This window comes from Leguminivora glycinivorella, chromosome 16 (assembly GCF_023078275.1).
Source record: "Leguminivora glycinivorella isolate SPB_JAAS2020 chromosome 16, LegGlyc_1.1, whole genome shotgun sequence".
Classification (NCBI taxonomy): Eukaryota; Metazoa; Arthropoda; class Insecta; order Lepidoptera; family Tortricidae; genus Leguminivora; species Leguminivora glycinivorella.
In genome coordinates, this window is record NC_062986.1 from 21248808 (window position 1) to 21268154 (window position 19347).

Here is a 19347-nt window from a genome sequence, read left to right on the forward strand (position 1 = left end):
AATACCAAAACAGTAAACTGACACAAACCACCTGCCCACTAGTAACGAGAAAAGCCAACGTCTCATCGAGTGTTCGACAAATATTGCAAGCTACCGAGAAATTTACATCATCTATCCTTCTCTAACAACTGTAGAAACTAAGGTGATAGAGTAGGATGGAAGAAAGTGTGAATAGGTTTGAGTGGATGTGTTTAAATAGAATCTCGTTATGGAGGCATTGTTAGGGGACATGTAGATTTAAAAATTGTGTTTTTGAGTATCTGTTACTCGGAAGTATTGGTACTTTTAATGTAAATACCTGTAGTATTTACCAACCTATAAAAATAAGTAAGGTTCTTACCTAATAGTATAAAGATATTTTTTCTAAAATATATTGCCACTGACACAAAATTGCGCGCTCCTCATCTGAATAAAAATACGTCCGATTGAACAAAGTACTTATTCGTTAACAAACGTACATTAAAGTCAAAATGAAAATGGAGCTGGCAAGTTTCTAAGGTTTCCAGTGTGCGTAGCCGAATGCACAAACGCTCACGAAACGAAACGCTCGTAGATATCTATCTCTATCGCTCTTGCGTATTGGCGCGACAGAGCCAGACTACTTTTGGGGGCGTTTCGTTTTCGTTTCGCGTCGTAGACTTGCCATTCGGCTACGGGGCCAGAGATACTCCTCACATATAGCTTACCTACCCTATAATCAAGGATATACATTTCAAAAAAATTAACAAGATTTTAACACTATTTTTTGCAAGCTACGATGGCGTCGTTTATTTAACATTTCAACCGGCCAATCGCATTCTCAAGATAATGCTGCCAAGTATTCTAAGGGGAGTGAGAAATTCCCTTCAGTTCAAGGACCAGTATGCTATGTAAGCTATGTTTAAAAACCGGGACAGCACAGGAAGATAACCACCTTCCTTGCCAGACCCACCCCTTGCGTGCAGTAAAAATAGCGCTTGCATACTGCATAGGTCAACTCATGCTATTCAAACATGCTGCGCAGGGACAGACGAGTCGAAATATATTTATTTATTTAAAGTTAATAAAAATAAACAAAAATGTCAAAATGGCGGTCTTAATGACTAATGGCATTCTCTCAATCAGTCAACCATTGGACCAAATAGAGACAAGTAACTAACCACGAAATAAAAATTTAGAAAAAACCCCCGAATTAGTGGACCGATTTTGATGAAACATGACTAAGAAGATTCCCGACTAACTCAGCTTTCAAACAAAAAAAAAACTAAATCTAAATCAGTTCATCCGTTCGGGAGCTACGATGCCACAGACAGACACACGCACAGACAGACAGACACGTCAAAGATATAACACCCCGTCGTTTTTGCGTCGGGGGTTAAAAATGGTAATATATTTCAAGTTTTCATTAATAATTCCTCATTTTCCTCCCTGTCTTAATGGGGTAAGAATTTCACCACCCCCTTTCCTCCTGTAGGTATCGTAGATGTCGAGCGTGTGGGATTTGGGTGAAATTGTGGTGTGGGCGTTGGGCAGTAACATATCACTGTTGTATCACAATTTTGGTTTCATCATCAGTAATTCTGCGATTCAGGCAACTTTTGAAATTTGCCATATTTTAGAAAGACGTCATGAAACCATAGTGATTGTAATTTTTTTCACCACGCTCTTCAGTCACTCCTGTTAGATAAGCGATCGGAATGAGAAGTACCGGCCTGGAAGAAGTGACAATCGTTGACGCTACGCGGCAATCGAAACGCAGTCTGCCCGTCGCGCCACTGCAGGCCACGTAGGCGAATGGCAATTCTGCGACACGAACGCCACCGAAATGCCGCAGAAATGTAGTCTGAGATGTAGCGATAGAGATATTATCGCGAACGTTTTTGCATTCTGCTACGCACACTGAAGAGCGGTAGGGAGAGCTAGCGAAGCGCAAGCGATTGTGACGTTGGCTAGGTACCCTGCGCAGACGCAGGTGTGGGGACGGATCGATAATTGCGCATGTAATGATGTAGGTTCGAATTACATCAGTCTACCGGCTGATCGGGACTCTTTGGTATTAACCTGTTTATCGAATAATTAGTTTTATTAAAAGGTACAAATAATATGAAACTGGTTTTCAGAGTCAAAATAACCAGTGAGATACATGTATAACGCGAATAATGTACACGTTTCACATTTTATAATACACATATCTAAGGTACGTGCATAATCTCACGCGTGTTTTCCCAATAGGGTAGTCAGAACACACTGTACAAGCAGTGCATCTCTTGGCAATTAAAACTTACAAATTATTATATTCTTACAAGTCTCTTAAGGCTGCTTTCAAAAAAAACGTCAAAAGAATGTAAAATTGATAGTTTTAGTCGGTGAAATACTACACTTTCCGTTATCCAATAGATTTATTTAATTCAAGTTCCAGTTAAAGCATCTTATTATCTTGATTTTTATAAGACTGGATTTTTGAAAACTAACTCACTGAATTAAAAATGAATTTTTCTCTAATGGACGTTTAGAAAAACGCACGTATAGAGCTGAATCAGTCGATCTTATTTGTAAAATTTGGACAATTTTGAATATTAAAACGGGTAAATTTATAATTTGTATATCCTGTACCACAATCATTTCAGACTAGATTTTTATTTTAAGTTTTTGAAAAAGAGCAAACTAGCCTAAGGCGAATTAAATTTTTTTCAGAAATTACCTAAAATTAAGTGACAATTTCTTTGAAAATCTACATCACATCTGGAATTCCCTACCTCATGACATAAGACGTGCTCAGTCTCCTAACTCTTTCAAGAGACTACTTAAACTCCATTTTTTATCTCTTCCGTAATATTTTTGTCTGACTACTCCTTCTAAATAACCTGGTACTGTTATATGTGTATTTATTTATATATATTTTATTTATATATTTATGCATTTAGTTATTTATCTTTATATATGTATGTTTATGTATAATATTTTATTTTTTTTGCCTATATTGTGCGATAAGTTTATTTCTTCGAATTTGCTGACACCTACTGACATTATATAAATTTATCAATTTCCGCTACCTTAAGGTTGTCTGGAAGAAATCGCTCTTTAGCGATAAGACCGCCTGTTGTTTACCTTTGTTCGTGTTTCTTCCTTGTTTTGTATTGTTGTATTTTATCAAGGTGTGCAATAAAGAGTATTGTATTGTATTGTATTGTATTGTATCACATCGAAGTAAGTTTTATACTAAATTAATCTGCAACGTTTACTTAAATTGCTGTTATGCCTTAGTGATTATAAATGGCTATTATTGATTTTTGCCAATTTTTTGAAAACGAGCCTTCACCGGTACAATTATTACCACTTTTGGACATTTTCTCATATTTTGTTAGACCAAGTAGAAAAAGTCCTATAATGTGATATATATTTATAAACTACTCGCAAAGCCCTTTAATTTGATACCACACACGGTATGATCGAGCGCTCGGCTGCGATTTCACTATTTTTAACACGAAAGCCCTCATAACTAATAAATAATTCGAAAAACGTAGCGCCTTAGGTTTTATCAAATTAAATCTAATGCCGTAAGTACCTACCTAAAAACATTTTCAATATCTGTAGACGAAGGAGTTCGTTCGTGTCCGATTAATAGCAAAATATAAAAAAAATATTTGCCATACAATTTGAACCTCATCGTAATATTGTATGTAATATTGTATCGTAATATCGTGTGTAAAGACACACCAACTTAAATTTGCTCTTAAACAAATAAAATAACCCACTTATATCGGCAAGAAGGCCCGATGTTGATCTAACTTCAAACACTGTCAATATTGAGCAATCGAGGGCTTTGTAAATCGTTGCCTCATTGTCCAGTTGGTGCAATTGAGTCATTCAATTGCCCATATGCTTAATAAGATAATTTATAAGCAGTTATCGACTTGGTTTGAGAATAACGTAAGATTGTACTTTTTATATTGGATTTTGAATGAAAATTACATTTGACTGACAAAACTGACTGATTTGACTATATGTACAAGACAGACAGATGAATTTTTTCTGGATAGAAAAAACTGTATCGTTTTCATATCCATATTTTATTAATAAAAATATCTTATCTTATTAAGACTAATTTTACTTTAGTTTTAGTTCACTAAGTAGTCCTTAAGATTATTGCCATGCCCTAGCAGGGTATCATGTACCTACCTTATAATGTTTGAATACCATCTTATGTAAAATAAACATAGTTGCAATAAAAAATGATATGATATGATCTAGATGGTATAGTCGGAAAATTGGATGAGCAAAATTTGAAATAAAGCAATTTTTTTTAAATGGTAACTGAGATTCAAGCAAAAATTGGCACCGCCGTAATAATCTATTGAAAATTTTACACGGCACTCGAAATCGTTTGTTTGTTCCTTTCTAATGTTTTGGGTCTAAGTAATTTCTTAAGGGGCTTAAGTTCTATATATATAGATCATCGGCTGATATGAGACTGCCAGTTATTCGCAAAAGGTAACTGTGGCCAAGAACTGACTGTCGGCGGATATCGTCTGGAGGACTGTGGGATCTCTGTAATACGATGATTTAGAAGCGATCGTTATAGTTTTTGTTTCAATAACTGGCGTGCAATAGTTCCATAAGACCGCGTATTTCTAATGAATTTTAGATGAAAACCCTTAAATTTGCCTTATAAGGAGTAGGAATGCTCATTTAAAATCTAATCAGGTGAGGAGAAGATTTTAGAATGTATTGGCGGACCTTAAATGGTTTAATTTTATCATTAATCATTTTCACACTTACATAATGATGCTATGTCTTATGAACCGTTCGGTTTTATTGAATTTAACGGTTATCTTATACAATGAAATAATTTATAAAATCTATGGCGTTTGCCAACAGTGTGAGAGCTATCAAGACAGAGATTGTCTTCATATTTTATATTGGCGCCCGTAGTAGGATTCCAATGACGGTGCCTATCAATAATCTCAGAATGGCCAAAAAGTGAACTGCCCAACTGAAGTACCCCGCATTGCATCGAGTTCTGAACAGACTATTTTAGAACTTGAAGCTATAACGGTTACTGATCCATTTATAAGCGAGTCGAAATCGAAATCGCTAATTAATTAAATTATTAAGTTGCAGTAGGTTCGGGAGATTTAAAGCATCGCAAGTCGTAGATAGTGATTTCTTGGTTCACTATTTATTATTTATTTATTATTTAAAACAACAAATGGCCCATAATGGTTAGTACTTATATATTATTGAAGATTTTAAATTGACAAACTTGGGTTCAACCATGGATCATGAATCCTGGGTTCTTCCTCGAGGACTTGTATTAATTCAAATTACTAACAAGGATCTGACACTTTATTCAATAATATATCTTCCTATTATATGCAGTTTATTTCTAAAGAATATCAGTTATTACTGAGAGTATATTAGTATCCGTCTTAAGACTGCACCAAGAGGGACATGGCAGCCTTTAAAATCGACTACCAAAACTGCAGGGTTAGCACATGATTGCCTCGATAGTATGTCGCCGCGAGATAGACTACCCGTCCTTATGCCATTAATACAGTTAGAAGAAGACGTGTGATCTATCTCGCGGCGACATACTCCCGCGGCAATCATGTGCTAGGCCTACTGGGAGAAGCTTGTGGAGAAGCGGATGGTGGCAAAAGTGCGTTGGAGATGGTCGCAAGTTCGTCAATGAGACCTGGTTTGCGGCACTTGCTGACAAAAGGGAAAGATGACACCATAGCGAAACGTCGCAATCGGTTGCATGCTTCCCTTGTCAGCTGTGTGGCAAAATGTGTCGCTCTCGCATAGGTCTCTTTAGTCATCAAAAGCGATGTCTCTTGGACATTGCACCATGAACCATCTGAAATAGACGCTAAGGTCAGTAGTATTATTATCCGTCTATATCCCATCGAACCGTCTCAGCAAGAGTGAGAGAACATATATATACCTACTGGGCCTTAAACCATTTCTGACCATTGTCCTAAACATCTAACAACCGTCGGTAATTGGCACCATGTACTGTCCAGTGTCCATTCTATGGTACACGCGGCTCATTACTACTAATTAACTAAGCACGGGCCTTAAATGGCTGATTAAGCAAAACAGGCGAGACGTGAGAAAAGCAGATAGCGAATTTACTTGGAAACAGTGAACAAAATTGGTTTTGCAAAGAGCCTGAGACAAGATGACAGCATTAGGGCCATTTTTTTCAAAGTTGTACACCCCACTTTTTTTGTAACATGGGTATTTTTACGCGATTCATACTCAGAATCGAGAGTTCTTTCGATCCTGTTAGGAGAAAAAAAATTTTTCCCAAGATTTTCATACATTTTTTCGAACCTTCCATTCCGTTACCGCTATACAAAATGAATGAAAAAATGGTAACGGAATGGGAAAAAAACCTTGGGACACTTTTTTCTCCTTTTAGGATTGAAAGAGCTCGCGATTCTGAGTGGAAAACACATAAAAATTTCCAAATCCAAAAAAAAAGTGCGGTGAACAACTTTAAAAAAAAATGGCCCATTGTTTCTTCTTTGACAAATTTCCTATTCTAGTTATCCCGGCGTAGATTTTTTCGATCGATCGGAATTCAATAACCACGATACAAAATTTTGAAAAATCTCCCGTCATAGTCGACCGATTTTCATCAAACATGGCTAAGAACAAAAAAATCGGTTCATCCGTTCGAAAGCTACGATGGCACAGACAGACACGTCAAACATATAACACCCCGTCCTTTTTGCGTCACGGGTTAAAACAGTATAAGTATTCACAGCAAAACTTTTTCTTTTTCGCTGCATGATTGGCGTCATGGCCAGTAACCAAATGCACAAACGCTTACGATAATATTGTTTTCGTAGCTAGCTATGTATCTCTATCGCTTTTCGGTGTTGGCGCGACCGAGCGAGAGGGCCGGCCTACGTCGCTCACGGTCACTCGATAAGTAGGTACTTAGCGAGTAGGTACTCGCTATAGTAGCCCTCATAGCAGTTGCCTCGAGGACCGAGGTAACAATAACTGGCCGAGGGGCAACACGCGCTGGCCTGTCTAGTCGCGTGGCATGTACCTACTATTCTTCTGAGTTTTACGTAGGCAATAACTTATTGGTATTAGTTAACATAGGTGTTATAAAGCATAGGTCTTTGTCGTTTTGCGGGCAAGTGAAGGATCTGTTACGTTAGTAACTTATTAATAATCTGTGGCCTGGCTTCGCTTCTATCGAGCGGCAACGATTATCACGTTGGCTAGGCCGGCAGTTCGGTCACGCAGCACGAAAGACTCCTGCGCAGAGCGCCGTAAATTAGAAGCCCACGCTTCGACTAATTATCGACTCGACTCGACTTCGGTCAGATGTACCTGCTTTACTTTTTAACCCCCGACGCAAAAACGACGGGGTGTTATAAGTTTGATGTGTCTGTCTGTCTGTCTGTTTGTCTGTCTATCTGTGTGCCTGTCTGTAGCATCGTAGCTCCCGAACGGATGAACCGATTTAGATTTAGTTTTCTTTTGTTTGAAAGCTGAGTTAGTCGGCAGTGTTCTTAGCCATGTTTCATGAAAATCGGTCCACTATGTCGGGATTTTTTGAAGCTTGTACTGAATACTTGTCAAAGCGGACCTCAAGCTCTCGTGAGCCGTGGCAAAGGCCGGGATAACGCAAGGAATAATCTAAATCTGAACGCTGTGACAAATTATTTATGTGAGGAGGTTTAGTGGTGTATAATTTTACTGGCGTTTCGCTTTTTTGGAATGTGTGGTGGAAACTTTAGATGGTGTAAATTGCTATAAAAGGACCTTTTAAAATCCAAGTAAGGAAAAAATTCAATTTTTTTTTTAAGCAGTACCTATTGTATAACATCCATACTAATATTATAAACGGGAAAGTGTGTGTCTGTTTGCTTCTCAGTCTTTCACGGCAAAACGGAGCGACGAATTGACGTGATTTTTTTATTTTAAGTGGACATAGTTGAAACGATGGAGAGTGATATAGGCTACTTTTTGTCTCTTTCTGTCACGAGCGAAGCCGTGGGCAAAAGCTAGTTCTGTATAAATCGTTGTAAAATCATTCATAACTCAACCTAAGTTACCTAAATTTTGTATTTGACTAGCCGGCAAGTACCCCATTCACCTCCACTATTGTGAGCGCCATAAGTAGCGATTGTTTCATACAGTTACATTTGAAAACTGTTTGTTTGCTACAAGTGGAGTTAATAAAAGCCTCAAAAGCCTTTTAACAAATCTGACATTGATTGATTGTTATTGCAAATAACTTCTACATATTTAGCTCTGTCAAAGTTAATGGCGATAAAAAATTACAATCCAAACTTTACTTGGAACTTTGAAATACTTTCTCTAAAGATATTTCCGCAACGTAACTATCATCATAAATCTGCCTGGTTTTCGATAACTATTACAACTAGTCTTCAAACTTACATAAATTCACGCCCATGTTATCAAAACGGGGGGACAGAGTACCTATACGAAACTGATCAAGTTTCATTGCCACTAATACCGACTAGGGATTGAAGAAAACGAATTGTGATGTTACAGCGACAAAATATCGCTTATGGCAGTTTCAGACCTGGGGCCCATTTCTCGAAGCTACAAGTTATTATTTACAAGTGGTAGTCAATGTCTAATATGACAAGTTGGAAAGAGACTTCCGCTTGTAACTTGCAACTTTCAGTTTTGAAAAATGGGCCCCTGTATGAGCTTAAATCTTCAAGAAAAGAATGTACCTACCCACTTTCATGTTTCAGAAAGACCTAGCTGTGTGACTGAAGTGACCGAGTGGCATCAGATCGCACAGGATGTGAGCGAATGCCGGAGTCTAGTGTCGGAGGCCAAGATCCACTTCGGGTTGCTGAGCCAGCGCAGTAAGTATGCAGAAGACACATTAAGCATTAACTAGTAGTAGTCAGCATTAACTTCTCTTCATTTTTCGATAAAATTATCTCATTAATGATCTCTGTAGTACCTACTTAACGCAATCGGTGTCTGGGTGGCTAGCCGAATGGCACAAACGCTCACGAAACGCTCACGAAACGAAGCGCTAGTAGATATCGAATCTATCATTGACTCTCTAAATGGTGTTGTTGTGATTCTTGGTGACTTAAATTTAAATCCTAAATACTCTTCTGTTAACATACTTAGCTACTTCTGTTACTTTACTACAGTTTGTAATCTGAATGAGACGAATGGCGTGGTGAATGCTTTTGGAGGAGTGTTAGATGTTGTGCTGGTGCGAGGTCATTCCAGTGGAGTAAGGGTTAGTGAGATAGACGACGGGGGCCTAGTACCTCATCGAGACGTGTATCATCCTCCGCTGGAAATTGCTGTGCCGCTTAAACCGTCCGAACATAGTCCTCTGTTTTCAGAACCCAGCAACGTTGACTCCAGCCAAGACTGGAATTTTGCCAAAGGAAACTATGTCCTTTTATATAAATTATTTTCCAAGGTATCGTGGAATGAGGTCCTTGGTACGCATGATGTCAATGCGGCTGTAAAGTCATTTTACGAAGTTGTTTACAGTCTCCTTGATAGCAGCATTCCTAGAAAGCTGAGATCTAACAAACCTAGCCGACGCTATCCGGTCTGGTTCACGTCGGATATTATTCGTGATATTAGGACTAAAGCTTGCCTGCATCGAGACTGGAAGCGTAGTGGAGATAGATCTGTGTACAACTCTTTTTCGAGGCTTAGAGCTGACATCAAATCTCGTGTAAATATCGCCTATGATAATTACACCAGTGAAATGGAAGGTAGGCTTAATGCCAATCCCCGTGCTTTCTGGCAACATATTAGTAGCCTCAGAGCTAAAGGTGGCTTCGAGTCCTTAGTCTCTTATAACGGGGAAGAATTTCAAGGTAGCGAAGCGGCTCAAGCTTTTGCTAATTACTTTTCGTCGGTCTTTCTTCCTGAGGAACCTCATCTGGATTCCCAAAGAATTCTACTCGAGGACCGGGGTTGTAACGCGAATTATGTCCATATTAATAATATTTCGAAGACAGATATAGAAGTGTCGTTGGGTCGTCTAAAAGCACGAAGCTCACCTGGTCCTGACAATCTCCCTGCTTTTATTTTAAAAGGTTGCAAAGAGTGGCTTTTGGCACCTATGATGCACATTTTCAACTTGGTCTTAAGTACCGGGCAGTATCCAACTGAATGGAAAATAACGAGAGTTAAGCCTATACCTAAAACTGGCAATAACACCCTGGTTGAGGATCATCGACCTATTGCTATCCTCTCGTCGGTGGCCAAAGTCTTTGAGTCTACTATAAATCGACTTCTTGCCCACCAAATTGGGCCTTACCTCTGTGACTCCCAACATGGTTTCAGGTCTCGGCGGTCAGTGGAAACTAATCTGTTAACCCTGGCTGACTCAGTAGCGAGTCACCTAGACAAGAGCATACAAGTAGACGTGTTGTACTTAGACTTTAAAAAAGCCTTTGATCAAGTAGATAATGACGTCTTGTTGGCCAAGCTGTGCAGTATTGGGTTTTCTCCACAGCTGCTCCGATTTTTTGCGAGCTACTTGGCTGACAGGAAACAGTATGTGCAACACGGCTGTTTCGTATCTAAAACCTTTCACACTCGCTCTGGTGTTAGCCAGGGTTCGATACTTGGACCGTTGCTTTTTGGAATCATGATAAATGATCTAGCAACAACTCTAAAATTTGCCCGGTGCTTGCTTTATGCTGATGATCTCAAAGTCATTTACGGTGTCCAAGAGGTCTCGGATTGTGTATCTCTCCAGGTAGATGTGGACAGAGTGCATCAATGGAGTCTCCAAAATAAGCTGACGTTTAATGCCTCTAAATGTGCCGTTATGACATTCAGCAGGGCTCGTCATCCGCTTTACTATGAATATTACCTGGGATCGGAGCCATTACCCCGGGTTGACACTATTTGCGATCTGGGCGTCATTCTCGATTCGCATCTAAACTTCCACGAGCATATGATAACATTAGCTCGTGACTGCTACAAGAGGCTAGGGTTCATTATTAGGAACGCGAGGGATTTTCAAGACTCGAATACTTTTTTTTTTTTTTTTTTTTAGGGATAGGAGGCAAACGAGCAGACAGGTCGCCTGATGGTAAGTATGGTATACTGTAAAGCTTCTATATACTTCATTAGTCCGTAGTAAGCTTGAAGCAGCTTCCTCTGTTTGGAATCCTTATGAGGCATCCTACATCCTGCTCCTGGAGAGAATACAGAAAGTGTTCCTCCGGTTCTTATATAAAAAAGAGTTTGGGTATTACCCCTTTTTATATCCAACCAAATATTTACTTGGTTGTTTAGGCTTCAACTCCTTAGAGGTAAGACGAAATTTTAAGCATCTCACTACAGCCTGTGGCGTCTTACGAGGTGAATCAGACTGTCCTGAACTCGTAGCGCAATTACTGCGCCTTTATGTTCCTATGCCGACCAGAGTCAATTTCCGGCCTCGTGATCGTGGTTTATTTGTAGGCCCAGTATCACGAACCGTATCTCACAGAAAATCCCCTCTTGTTCGCCCTTTGCCCCTCCTGAATGCTCTCTTAGCATCAGCACCTGAGTGCGATTTATTTGCTGGCAGATGGAGTGCTGTGCGCGATGAATTATTGAGGTTCTGCGAGAGGATGGATGTACGTCTTTCAACAGTTTATCATGTATAAAAAATGTTTTGTACTTGTTTTTAGTTTTTAGTTTTGCAGTGATTTAGTATTTAATACTGTCATGCTGTATCACTATTTTTGAAATAAATAAATAAATAAATAAATAAATATCTATCTCTATCGCGCTTGCGTATTGGCGCGACAGAGCCAGCGGCGTATCGCTTTCGTTTGGCGTCGGAGAAATGCCATTCGGCTACGGGGCCTGGTATGTTTAGAATCCGAACGCTACATTTTCTAATTGAAAAAAATATTAAGATACACAAGTAATGAATCACAAACAGGTTTAAACGGTCAGTTCTGGTCGTAAACCTGAGTAGACCCGTTACGATTGCGATTTCGGGGTCAGAGCGATCTATCGACGCGATACTAATTTATTTCTTGGACTGGAACCTCGTTTTAATGTTTGCTTGATTAATAACTAAAAAATTAACTTTAAAATCAAGGGATTACATATGTAAGCTTTTAAATATGACTTTTTTAGTACAGATGGTGTTTTTTTACGCACTTGTGCGATAGTTGATCATTATATGTCAGGTCGAAACTTTGGAGGGCCATCTGTACTGAAAAACGTCGTACTATACACGTGCGAAAAGGAAATTCGTAACTCATGTCACTTCGGTCGTGTTTTAATTTATCGACACTCGTTTCGAACTTCTTTTCTTTGCACTTGTTGCAATTTACTATTTCATCATTTTAGCTTTCTATCGCTTAGTGCTAAAGCATTGTAGCATTTATCCCGGTCCTGGGTCTCCCGAAAATGGATATTCTGTAAAATATGATACTGAGTGAGCCTACGGACGCCAGTGGGCTATTCCACAAAATAGTGACATTGAAACTTGACACTGACAATTCTGTGCCTATAAATGGGTTGATAAGTAACTCATTGTCAATATTTGAACAGGCTATGAACAGCAAAGTGTACTGTCAGCCCACGATTGTCACTAGTGAAGTAGACCACAGGGGATTCTTATTTTATATACCTAACCTATTGACGTATAAAATTTAATTTTATGAATAAATAATTGAATTGAATTGAATTGAATTTCAATTATCAGTTCCATAAAGAATCCTTTTGAAACATAGCGGTTTTGAAAATCTATAAGATAAGCTAAAAATTATAAATGGATAGGGTATTTTTAAAGCAACCTGGGAACTATTTTCTATACTTTCAACCAACTTCTACACCTAAACCTTTTATACCAACTACCTATAATACCCATAAAAAACCCTAAATAATTTCACGGTACCGTACCGTGACCGTCACGGTACAAGTTACGGTTTATATTATTTCGAATACCTAGTTCTAACAAGGCCATTACAATATATTTATTAAGCTTAGGTAGTAAAGTTGATGTTTGAATGCAGTGATAAAGGTTTTATCTCGGTTGATTTGGGCACTGGTCACACCAAAAGCGATGAGCGATAGAAACGAACGAAGGATAGTCGTTTCCGTGTCATCATCCTCCTTGCGTTATCCCGGCATTTGCTACAGCTCATGGGAGTCTGGGGTCCCCTCTGACAACTAATTCCAAGATTTGGCGTAGGCACTATTTTTTAAGAAAGCGACTGCCATCTGACCACAGAACTAAATCAAGATAGAAGGAAAAAGTGTATCTACTTCGCGTGCGGAAAAGTTAAATAGCGAGCAACATTGTTCGCCGCGCAAGTCAGTCTGCTCCCGACCGCTGCCCGCGAGTGACATACAGTGAAAAATACAAAATGGGTCGGTATTCGATAATTAACTGTTCAAACACCACCAATAAAAGCAAGGGTGTTAAACAAAGTGTTTCCTATCATCGGTAAGTACCATTTGTCCTAAAATATTTTTTATTAAATAAAAAACACGATTTTCCTATTTTTATCATCAAAACATTAGCTGACGTACGGCCGTCAAACTAGTTTTCCATTGCGGCTTTAATTTGACGAGTCCGACTTGGCGTGCGTTTAAAACAAGCGATATAAAAATAGGCTATTCAAACTGTCGAGACAAAGTGAAGGTAGATTTGTTATTTTGTCCGTCGAACTCACGTCGAACTTAAGAATAGTGGTGCACCACGGAACTATATCGTTATATATGAAACTGCTGAGTAAGCGAATCATAGATCACCTTATGAGTAATGACATTCTTAATAAACAGCAGTACGCGTACCAGGCGGGGCGGTCGACTGTGAGCGCGGCGCGCGACCTGAAGACGCGGGTGCTCGCCCACCTCGGTGGCGGGCGGAAGGTCGCAGCTGTCTTCTGCGACCTGTCGCGCGCCTTCGAGATGGTGGATCACCAGCTCCTTCTACAAAAAATGTGGTGCTACGGAATTGGAGGCAACTTCCACAAGTTAATCGCGTCATTTCTAAGAAACCGAGTACAGCGCACCCACGTCCTTAATTCCAAATCCAGTCTAGAAGCCACAGGAGAGTGTGCCGTGCCCCAAGGATCAACGATTGGGAATTATTTATTTTTATTGCTTGTGAACGACATCACGGCTGCCTGCCCTGATGCCGAGTACGTGACCTACGCGGATGATACTTGCATAATAGTCAACGCTGAGGATACCGAAACACTAACACTGAAGCTGACCAATGTTATGACGCAAATATCACAATGGTTCCGCGCCAACGGTATGCTCTTAAACGTGGAGAAAACGTGTTTAATTAATTTCCAACTTCGAAACTGCCACACTAACTTAGAAATATACCTAAATGACACCCCATTACCGCAAGTTGACCAAACAAAATACTTGGGTTTCATATTTGACTCTGGTCTAACATGGTCAGCCCACATAGACCTGGTGTGTGATAGGTTATCTTCAGCGGCTTTTGCATTGTCCAGATTAGCCCCGACGCTTTCGAATGACAATATACTAAAAGCGTACTACGGGTATTTTCACTCGACAATGATATATGGTGTTGATCTTTGGGGGACTGCTGCGGATCGCGAACGAGTGTTCAAACTCCAAAAGCGAGCTATACGAATAATCGCGGGGAAACCTTTCGACCACCCGGCACATGCCCTATTCATTAAGTACAAAATACTAACATTGCCTAGCGTTTATATATTAGAAGCGTGCAAGTACGTAAGAAAAAATATCAGCTCGTATAAAACACGTGAACAGCAGTCGGGTAGAAGCACACGCGGTGCAATGCTTCTTCTGGTCCCGGCCCACACCACTGCAAAAGCCAAAAAATCCGTTGGCGTGTTGGGGGTCAGACTGTACAACTCGTTGCCTGCCGAGATAAGAGCTGCCCCGAGCGATATCGTATTTTCCAATAAAATCAAAAAAATATTACTGGAATTAGCTTGCTACACCATAGATGAATTTAACGATAAGTGTCATTGATCCACGGTCTTGAAATGAAATGTGAATTGATTTTATAGTGATAATATATGTATAATAAAAAAAATGTATAATTTTATATTGTTTTCAATTAATTGTATGTGTTATTGGATATTGATAAAAAATGACATTGTATTTTCTGTTTATAAATAGATATAATTGTAAACTGTTTTAGTGATGTATTTTGTGACTTATATTTACATACAAGTGTAAACCATTATATGTACCTTATTCTTGACTTGTAATTGACTTTATCAATAAATATATGAATATGAATGAATATGAATATGCTGCGATTTCCTTATTCGATTTAAATCGATTTTGCGAAGCAGTGGAAATTATAATTATGTTTTTATATTGTTATGAAACTATACATATAAAGTACGAGTGAAAAGTAAATTTAACTTTAAAATAGGTTACAGTTACGGTATTAACGTTGAATTTGTGGTCGGCAGAAAAACAAATACAAACATAATACGCTCTATATTTATTATGAATAAAAATAACTCTAAAAATGTGTTAATGGTTAATTATATTTATATGTATATTACTAAAAGTTGTAACAAATAACATGAGGATAATGCTGTGAGTACATGGTCGATTTTCTTAAAAAAATTACGAAATATTAACTAGTATTAATACCTACCTACTAAAATCTTTGTTCCTGGCCTTAGGCAAATTATATACCTACTAGTGAATTGTTTGTCATCACACGAATACAGGTATATACTTACTTCATTTCACAACGAAGATGAACATCCGATATTTTAACTTCGGCGGGCATCCCGTACGCAACCTCCACAATCGATCGAATGGGTTACGCGGCGACAACGTTCCCATCACTAAAGTACACTCGTGACGTCATAGGCTCGACACAAAACGTTACACGCTCGGTTTCGCTGTTAATCGCCGAGCATTTTCCTTCTATCTTGATTTAGTTCTGTGCATCTGACCCTCCAACTAGAATGGTAACTAGGCCTTATTGGAATTAGTCCGGTTTCCTCACGATGTTTTCCTTCACCGAAAAGCGACTGGCAAATACCAAATGACATTTGGCACATAAGTTCCGAAAAACTCATTGGTACGAGCCGTGGTTCGAACCCGCGACCTCCGGATCGAAAGTCGCACGCATTTACCGCTAGGCCACCAGCGCTTCATCGGTAGTCGCTCCCGTGTAAATAAAATAATAAGAGAGGGAGCGATTTATCGACGGTTGGAGACGAACTATCGCTCGTGCTATCATCGGGTTTTTACGCGGGAGCGAACTATCTTTTGTTCGTTTCTAATACCTCTGCCACACTCTGGACGAGCGGCGTGGAAAGTAGCATGGAAGGGCAGGATGTGGCAGAGGTATATTATACCCCACGCGCTGCCGCGATGTTGCCCTCTCCGGCCACACACATTGATTATCATACTAGGCTGTTGCCGGCCCGTTGACTCGCGCCAATAAACTGACAAAATAGGGAGCGATGCGCATGAAGAGGAGCATGACGAGCGGCATAACGAGTAACGCGGCCACACTATGCGTCTGTCTAGTGTCTACTTTGTAATATGGCAAATTAACCACTTTCTTTGTTTAGCAGTAACAGAATGGTTTACTGCGACATAACGCATATTGCTTGGTCAGCAACAACCCAAACATGGGCATATCGTTATAAAATAAATGAGATTCATTACTTTACGCTGTACCTACTGCTCGTGTCTATCATTTGACGACACCTCATACCACGAAGCTGCCCATCCTCATCTGTAACATCATATTTTGTTATTACACGGCGACCCTTGCCTCACTGAACCAGTGAAGAACCTTCAGATACGCAGTCAGATCGGGTTCACAGCCAGGCGCACTGTGAACCCGGGGAACTCGGGAACGCCAAGAATGAAAATTTAATAGTTATTCGACTGAAGATTCAAGATTACCTTTATTAAGATCGGCACCGAAGAACCCATTTTTGAAAAAATGTGTCCTACAACCGGAAGCAATAAGAAGACCACAAAGAAAGAAGAGCGTTGTCCATCCTCATCTGTAACATCAAATTTTGTTATTACAACTTCCCTCGCTACTTCCCACGTCACTCGTCCAGTGTGTGGCAGAGGTATATCGCCAATAGCTCATCGCTAACTCGCTTTTGGTGGGGCGAGTGCCTTTAACACGGCGTTGGACCGGCAAGGTCGCTTCCTGGTTCCGATCTGCTCGGTTTGAGGTATTGGACCGAATGATTTGATGGTTTTAACGAGTTATTTATAGTTAACACTACGTGGTTAGTTTATCCATGTAACTGATAAGAATTACAGTTAATTTGTTAGTAAACAATACAGATTTAGATAGAAGAAACTATTTCATCTATTTGTATAGTTGTTACTTGCCTGTGATTTTAAATATGTCTCAGGCCCTTGAGTGTTCATAATTTTTGTGTTGTTGCAAAGTGATATCACGTAACGAGGTATTTTTTTATGTTTTTGTTGACTTCAACTTACAAAAGTTGACGCCAGAAGGCTGCAAGTTGCGAATAAAGACGGACAACTCAGTGGATTTTACTGAGTTCATTTGACACGCTAAGTAGATACGTTTGCTTCATATAGTTAACGTTTAAATACAGTCAACTTAAGTAAAAGCGGTACTTGGTGTATCTTTAAAAAAACTCTTTAAAGCTGTCGCTACACTTGTTTTTTTTTTTTTTTTTATGAAATAGGCAGCAAACGAGCAGTCATCGCCGCCCATGGGCATAAGCAACATCAGGGGAGCCACTTATGCGTTGCCGACCTTTGAGAACCCTAAATACCATATGTTTTTGTTACCATATGTTCTAAGTATGGTCACAAAACTTTAGATACTTTAAAAGGAAAGGCTTTAAAAGGGCCCACTGACGATTAGTCCGTTGTACCCCGAGAGCTATCCCGTCTCGTTACTCTTGAGAAACGTTTTATTTTTGGGCGTAGTTTTTAATAATATCTTCTGTTCCAAAATATTGGTGGATTCGAAAATATAGGTTCTTTAAATTACGATAAAAAGCCCTAAATGAAATAATCCTACTGATACAGATTTTTTGTAAAACATATCGTATCGGTCTCGGGCTACTCGATGACAACGAACTGTCAGTTAGAAGACTTAGAAGTAAAAATTGACAACGCAGAAGAACTGATAGCTCGTTGCCATGCAGTGAACTGATTTTCAGTAGGCGCCTTATGATTCTACAAACATACTTTATTGGGTTTTAAAGATAACTTCAAAAGAAACATTTACACGAAGTGACGTATTTTCTGACCGTACAGAAATTAGGTTCTAAACTTATTCATAACAAATCTGTTCGCCGTGCTTTATCGAAAATCTTAATAACTTTAAAAGTAGGTATACATTTGTTCAGTGTATAAACTAATCGTAAAAGTCAGCTATTTCTATGAGACATCTTAATTTCGCCAATCTATTAACATACATTAGCATAAGCACAGATTTATCGGTGTGTTGTTTTATATATGTAAATATTTATGCTTTCTACTACACTGCCATATTCGACGACTACTCTGAGGAATTTGTGAAGTTATGATTTCTTAATTTTGCATAGTTTTAGATCTTCTCACGATGATAATTATAAAATTGAGTTTTTATACCATGCTTTTATTTATTAGTTAAAAAAGTTACACAGCTCCTGAAACTAAAAAATTAAATTATAAATAAACTTAAACACATTCGATTTCTAAGTACCTAAAGTTGATAGATTTACAGCCTAGTAGAAAATAAAAGTACACTACCTACCGTATATATTATAAAAATATTGCCCCATACCTACTTTTTCTTTTTTTAAACTGTATAACATCAAGTAAGTTGTAAAATAAGTCATTTTTACAAGCCACTTGCAATGACAAAGTGCGAATTAGCGTCCAATATATAATGATAACATTTTCTCTCTTTATTTCAATTCTAATCTACTTATATAAACATTCACACGTCAAAAAACATCATTGCTTTGCTTATAAAATAGGCCTGCTCATTATAACACTACCCATACCGAGATTGGAACCCAGGACCATTAAATGTTAGTTCGAACTAATGATGTAATAAAACATACGTTTCGCAAAAGATTGCTCATTTCAATGGTTAATAACGCAATAAAATACACCTTTAACCCAAGTTTCTAGAATCAATAGAATATACAGCAATGCATTGCTCCAATGTAGATATGAAACATTGTATGGGACGCATTTCTCAAATGTAAATTGACGTATGGAAATTGAATCGAGGATGCAACATCGATGCTTTTTTTATGATGTAAAAGTAAACCAGTAAATAAATCACTTTATTAATCAACGTCCAAAGCTCACGAGGGTTATAAGAGTGAGCATTCAATATTGAAATAAGCCCATTTCTTAAAGGTTTGAAGGTCA

At 38.7% G+C, this 19347-nt stretch overlaps 1 protein-coding gene across 1 annotated transcript in view; it reads right to left on the reverse strand.

Annotated features, from left to right (window-relative positions):
- The window catches only part of LOC125234834 (protein prickle-like), a 264305-nt gene that overhangs the window by 182307 nt on the left and 62651 nt on the right, over positions 1–19347 (reverse strand). The window lies entirely within an intron of this gene.